General features: G+C 38.8%; 1 protein-coding gene and 1 pseudogene across 1 annotated transcript in view; one reads left to right on the forward strand and one right to left on the reverse strand.

Moving 5' to 3' along the window:
* LOC138007112 (fibroblast growth factor receptor 2-like) overlaps positions 1-7,500 on the reverse strand; it is a 92,015-nt gene that overhangs the window by 53,193 nt on the left and 31,322 nt on the right. The window lies entirely within an intron of this gene.
* On the forward strand, positions 3,139-4,479 carry LOC138008600 (uncharacterized; annotated as a pseudogene).

The following is a 7,500-nucleotide window of genomic DNA, read 5'->3' on the forward strand; positions in this document are numbered from 1 at the left end:
AAAATCAGCCCTATTTCTTCTCCAGAACAATTCCCGACTTTAGTACGACCACGTGGTTAAAGAAGCTGGTTGGGAAGCTTTATAGTGAATTGAGATGTTCTTCGCCAGTGGGCTGCCATGACTGAATTTCACGGGCTTTTCGCGGTGATGAGGCGCATGCGCAACATTAGTCTCCTTTGTTGGCTCAACCCAGGTTAACTCACCTAAGCATAAACGAGGCTTCATTTTTCGCGCGCTTTCTGTGGCTTGACGCGGCTACATGGCCATACTACATCAACTATAGTTCTCACACAGTCAACGCTTTTCGTGTTCAGGTGGAAAACGGTTTGGAAGATGTTTTCTTTCTGCATTTTTTGCTGGTTTCAATCCAAGTTGACATATCACAATATCTGTGGTCCTCACTGGTGGCTACGCATTTATTTAAGTCAAGCATCGGAGGGATATAAACTTAAAGCTGAGTGTTTATGTTTAATTTGCTTAGATCTGCTTTTTTCTAAAAAAATTGAAACAATAGAAAAAGAGAAACCAAGTACCTACCGCTCAAAGCTCGGTTACCGCTAGCCGTTGGTTAAGAGGTATCAAAACCTATAGGTTTCCATGGCATTTAACGCTGGTTAGCGCTAGCCATGCTTCGAGCAACCCGGGCCAGGAGCATTCTCGTCACCAAAGCCTCGGATCGACCCAAGAGCTCTGGGGTCGAGATTGGGGCCAGGGCTGTGTTCAGGTGGAAAACGGTTTGGAAAATGTTTTGTTTCTGCATTTTTCGCTGGTTTCAATCCACTTTGACATATCATAATATCTGTGGTCCTCACTGGTGGCTACGCATTTATTCAAGTCAAGCATCGGGGGGATATAAACTTAAAGCTGGGTGTTTATGTTTAATTTGCTTAGATCTGCTATTTTCTCTGTATTGCAATTTTTGGCACATCTTTAGAAGCTCTGATAAGGTTACATGATGCCTGTAGGACCTATGTCTAGAACAGATACGAAAGGAGAGCGAAAGAGAACGACAACGACAAAACACAATACCAGTAATAGCTCATACTCGGTAGAAGAAGTTACTCCACAAATTCTTTCCTTGGGCACTAAACCGTTTGCTATTTTTACGGATGCATTATTTAAAGTGGATGCGTATAGCGTATATGCGGTTCGCCCTTTTTTCAGGAATGAAAGTCGAATTTTTATTGTCAATTGGAATTAAATAACAATTATCTGTACTCTTTTGGACCTAAAGAAAAAGTTGATTTGTTTGTTTGTTTGTTTGTTTTGCTCTAAAATGCGAGCGAACAAGTGCTTCATTAATCCGTTTGCCCAACTGGTTTTCGTTGTGCCTCGAAAGTGACAAGAAAATTTTGCCCTTATGTTATAAACACGTAATCGCAATGAGTTCTCGTAAAATTAGGGGGAAATTTCACTAGCTTGTGTTTTCAGAAGTTTGTTTAAAGCACCTAAGCGTTATTTAAGTGTTAGAGCGGATCTTGTTTGACGTTCGTTCTTTCTTGGTTGCATTGCCGTATTTTGCCGATTTTTGTTCCAAGCCAAGCTGGCGTGTTTCAGTGAAATACATCAAAGTGTGAATGATTTCGTTTTCAGAGATAAAGTGGAATAAAGTACATCAGTAAAAGTCTTCATTGACCTTTACTTGAACTGAAAAAGTATTTCTTAGGGCTTCTAATTTTGGCGTGATTCTTATTCACTGGCTATTGACAGTTGACTCTGAAATGGCTTTTTCCTTTTCCATTCGCTCGCTGAGGGTGTGCTTGTTTTCTTTTAAAACTCATGCGGTTCAAGGAAATTCATTGCCAAACTGGTGAATTCCAAAGTAGACTTTAGTGTCACTCTAAAAACCGATATCGTACTCATGGCTTCGTGATATCGAGGCGATATCGGTTTTTTAGCGTAAAATTTACCGTGGAATTCACTAGTTAGGCAATGATTTTTTCTAAAGAAGAAAGCAAAGAAAATGATTTAATTATTAAAGCAGCAACCGGAAACATCAAAGCGCGGACAATTCGAAACCTTTTCGTTTCACTAACCCTACAGGCAGTAAGAATAAATAACCAGGTACGAAATTTATGTTGTTTTTATGTCGCAATATTTGTTGCTGATGGCAACTTTTTTATTCTCGATCTATCGACACTTCCTAACCGCTAACACGGTTAAACTTGTTTTTAAAAATTAAGTTGAAGCAAACAAACTTCATGCCTGCCTTGAAGCCAATCGCACCTGACGTCACGGCAGCCATGTTGGTAGGACAATAGCGAAAAAGTCTTTTAGAAATTTGACTCTTTTATTATGATGCAAAACTTAAGCTACATTTTCTATTGTTTTGGCACCATCATGGCCGTCTTATCACGTGAGTGCATTAAAAAAGAATCTAGGTTTGGTATTTTACTAGTAACTACAAGTTATCTCAGAGGGCTATTTACCTAAGACATCTACTATAGCATTCTATATAATGATTTACGATACCAAAACAATATTAATTTGTGTACTATGAGAGGTACATATTACGCAAAGTTAACTTGAATCTCGTGAAAAACAAAACGCATCTTAGTTGACAGTTATGGGAAGGTCATGATGTTCTGTCAAAAGGAAGAAATTGATAACGTGCTAGGCAACCACAAAGTTACACGTCAGCACCTTGTGTCAAGGTTCTTTTTTTACATTGAATGAAAGAATATCAATCGTTCGTCGCTTTCAGAGTTACACAACGTACTTTTTAGCCAAGAAAAGCTAAGAAACGTCCGTGTTTCGTTTTTTAATTTTGTTGTAATAATATTTAACTGAATATTCATATTTCATCTGTCGGACCAAAAACCCTTCTTTGTCGGGTTATTGACCCAAGACCCGACTCTTATCCGGAGCACTGTTGAACAATCCCTTCACTGAAGTATGAGCAACAAGCTTTCTTTCAGATCATTCTTGACTAACATGAATTAGTCAAATTTCCATTTCTTTTTTATCCGAAGACTGTGCAGAGTTGAGTACAAATAGTTTCATAACATAATTAAACAAAAACGTGCGCTCTGATTGGTCAATTAACCATTTACCATTTGCTCATGGGTGAACGCTGCTGATGATAACTGACGTGTGTGCCAATTAAACATTTCGCTAAGAACTGTTTCCAAACCAATAATGGCCGGCGACCCCGCTACTGGAGAGGCGGAATTTTCGTCACAGCTGTTCGAAGAAGACATAGAAAAGCCATGCTTTGGCTCACTACCGGACATTTTTCACGAGCCACCTACTAAACGGTTTGCAAGCCTGAGTGAAACTCAGCTGAACGAGCTATAGTGAGCGAAAGGCATTTTAAAAAGACGAAGGAAAATACAAACTGGTCTGTTTCAACATTTAAGAGTAAGTTAAAATAGCTAAGAGAGGTAAAACTTCTTTCTGGATTTGAAAAAGAAACTGAAACGTGGTTATGAGATATTTAAACCCATCAAAATACTTTCACAATCTACACTAAAGTGTTACGTAGACGGTAAACTAATTCAATCCTGCGGCTTGTAAACATTGGTGGAGGAACATTGAAAAATGCTTACTTCAATAACAGGCGCAAATATCAAGGAATTAAGTTGCTCAGAAGGATCGCAGTTTTGATGACCCGTTTCTTTTTTTAAATTTCAGCTTGGTGTGCAGAAAAACAAATTCAAATCCCGCTTGAGGCAATGACGATCGGGCAGCTTGGTCAAAATTGGTCAAAATTTACGCAGATTCTATGCCGAAGCGAGAACGAAAAAAGGCGAAGAATACGGTAAATCATCACCAGTAGGATTTCGGCATTCGGTGGAAAGATATCTTAACGTCCCTCCATTCAACAGAGGCGGCAAAGAGAATGTCACGCACAAGCCTGTCATCGAAGAACAAGACCCTCAGAAACTAAAATCAAGTGGGGTTTTCTCCTTGTCGTCACCTCTATCCTTGTTGAGGAACGTTTGGTTCCATGCTGTCCTGTTTTTCTACAGGAGGGGCCGTGAAGGTCAAAGAAGCTTAACGGCAACGAGCTTCAAATTTGAAACGGATGCAGAAGGGAGAAACTATGCAACAATGGCTCACGATGAAGTGTCCAAAAATCATCCAGGTGGCTTAAACGACATTGGAAGCAAAGAAAAAGAAGCGAGAATGTAGAAAACCGAGAACCAAGATGACGGCTACACGGCTTTAAAACTTTATCTTCAGAAAGTCAATCCAAAATGCACTACGTTGTTGCAGTATCCGAAGAAAACAAGCGCAACTGAAGATGCCGTTTGGTGCGAAGCGCGACCGCTCGGGATAAACAGCCTCGCCAAAATGATGAAAACTATCAGCGAAGAAGCTCGTTTGTCCCAAACGTACACAAACTACAGTGTTAGGACTGCTGCCATTACTCTCTGGTCCACCGCAGGGATATCAAACCGACACCTCATTGCCATTTCAGGACATCTCAGTGAGCAGCCAAGTATTGTCAAGAGGTCTTTCCCACTCTACCAGTGAAGAAAGTCGTCTATGGAAAATTTCCTCAGCAATCTCTACAGCCTCCCAGGCTTGCTTCCAAACTATACTTTCTCACGAGAAACATTATCTTAGCTTCCTTAGTAAGAGTATACATCTTCAATAGGGCCGTTTATGCGAGTGCGGCTTTCATAAGACGCGAAATGCTCGTAATTTATTTTGATGCCTTGTTTTGGGGGAATTAATTGTGACGCAAGATTTGCGACATTTAAAGGCTTTAGTGGATCGGTACTGGACTACATGTAAAATTTTAGTGTAATAATTTTTCTCGCTTGTTTGATTAAGGCCCAGTAATACGGGAAACATTCTTCGCGCAACTTGTCGCCCAACATCGTTGCGTTGGTTTGTTGCGCGCACCACCTTCTTGGAATGTTGCCCGAATTACTGGGCCTTAAGCAAACAAGCCAGAAAAATTATCCAGTACACGAACACTTGCGGTGTGCTGCAGAACTTACGTTGGCTGAAGTGAGGCAATTATCAAGTTGCTTTGCAAATAGCGAAAAACGTTTTCTCTTCTGGGGCACTACACATTCGCTTTTTCGCTGAATCTTTTTCATCAGTAATACGTGATTCTTTGCTCTCGCTCGCCATTTTTCTCAGGCCAATGGACGGGAGCATAAAGAAAGTCTGACCTTTAATTTATAACAAAACAAGGGCATGCGTAGGACTGTCGTTCACGGCTTGAGGAAGCCGCGGACAACGCTTGAGTACATTTATTTAAACGAACACTTTCAAGTCGAAGGTAAACCGCGGCCAAGATAAGCCGTGGCTTGGGCTATTGTAGCTGCGGTAGAGTAAGCCGTGAACTTCGATTTTGTACCATTTAAATGGGGTGTTCGCGTCTTATGTGAGCCGCGGCAGTGTAACCCACGGCTTATTTTCTCTCGTATAAACGGCCTTATTGTCCTCTCCAAATGAAAAATCATGCGGTCCTTAATCTTCTCCAACCAAACTACTGAAATGTTCAAGTTCTATCATATCCTCTTTGTTTTTAGACAACGTTAATAATCTATCTATAAAAATTGGGAAACACTCCTCTGACCTTAAAATGGTTAAGATAAAAAAACAAAAACAAAAAAGAAAATGATGATGAATCTGATCCGAGGAACTATGAGCACATCTCTATATTATCAACAGAGTCCATCCAAAAGAAAGATAACCTACTTTGAGAAACTCAACTTATTAGTTATGTTAACAGAAAATACTGAATGCTGCGGAACATTTTTTCCTATTGATTCATGTACACTTAAAAAAAAAAGAATTGTTTTACCGGCCTAAGCTGAATTCATATTCTTATTTTTCTGCCGATTTCGGTCGGTCGCAGGTTTCGTTTCTCCTACGTTTCTTGAATTTTCAGCAGTCAATTGCAGCTGATTTTGAACTGCTATTTGTGAAATATTGATCTGAATCTTATCTTTTTCTTCGATGTTTTGGACCCTTGCTGTTATGGAACACCTTGCCACTAGATCTTAAAACAGCAAACTTTGTAGATATTTTTAAATCCAATCTTAAGACCTATTTACAACATTTTATAGTGAACAGTGAATCTGAACGTATGTATATATTTATTTTATTATTATCATGCTTCTTGAGTGTATATAGTTTTAATTTATGTAAAAAGCATAGAAACATTTTGTATTTGCGTTTCTAAGAATGAAATTATTATTATTATTATCATTATTATTATTATTATTATTATTATTATTATTATTATTATTATTAAAATGGGCGTAAGAAAGTATAGAAGTTGACTAAATTGTTTCTGAACACTGAAGCATTTAGTGGCAAACTATACGCAATAAGATTCATATGCGAGGACTTAATCTAGATTTGGAATTGTTGTGAGTTTTCCCTCTTACATCATGATGTGTCGTTTCATCGAATATTTACGGGACTTCGTGCTTAAGCAATCTCCAGAGTGTTTGGCGGCGTTCTGCCCAAATGCAATCATGCATTCTGGTAAAAGCTGGTGAATGGCACAATGCATTCTGGCTAATTATGATGAATTCTGGGAAAAGGTGTTGAATTCGAGAATTCGTCGTACCTTCTCTCCTTTTTGCGCGCTCCGCAGCAAAAAAAAAAGAGACTTAAACGCGGCATTCCTATTAAATAAGCTTTACCATTACGGAATACCGTAACATCATAATATTAGGATTTTAGGATAAATCAGGTTAATTTAAATCGAAACTAGGTATATCTTAAGGAGGCTCGAAATAGTTTCTCCTTTTTTTCAAACAAATAAAAACTTCCGGTTTTTAGGTACAGACAAAATTTGGCCAGGGTATTAAGTAGCCATCATAGATTTCTAACATCCCATTTTCCTCCAAAATAACGTTACCATGGCAACGATATAAGGCATTTCTTTGAGCCTTAAAATCAAGATATATTGCCTTTTTTGAAAAAACGGGACGGTTCAATCTTCCCATTCAGCGGTACCAGATACAAATAATTAGTTGTTACAAATCATCTCCAAAATATTTAAAATTTAACAAAATCTGTCGGTCAGTTTTTCAGGAGAATAAGTTTTTTGAAACGTGTCGGTAATTTCTTTTTTTACCAACATAATTTTTTTAAATTTGAAATACAAACGTTTTAAATTAATTTAAGCTAACATGCAAACAATGAAAAAAATTCACCCTTCCGGAAGCAGAGATATAAGCGAGTAAAGTTGCAAAAACAGGAAAAATGAGGGGTTACAAGATCGGCATTCACGCATGCGTAACCCACTCATTCGAGTGCACGCGCGAGTGAGGCTACAAGCCAACACAAACGAATTTAAGACGTTCGCGCCTATTGCTATTGCGCATCCTTACAGCGCACGCAAATTCACATGCCACGTCGTGCATCGAGCGCGCGCGTCAAGTACTAAAATGAACAATGATAGGTTAGATGGCCATTGCTATAGCTTTGCTTGGATTTAACGATCTTGGATGTTCGGTGACCCCTACTTTTCTTTTCAGAAACAGATTTTATTTACAATTATCTCCACATTGTCCAAAAATA

The sequence above is a fragment of the Montipora foliosa genome, chromosome 6 (genome assembly GCF_036669935.1).
Source record: "Montipora foliosa isolate CH-2021 chromosome 6, ASM3666993v2, whole genome shotgun sequence".
Taxonomy (NCBI): domain Eukaryota; kingdom Metazoa; phylum Cnidaria; class Anthozoa; order Scleractinia; family Acroporidae; genus Montipora; species Montipora foliosa.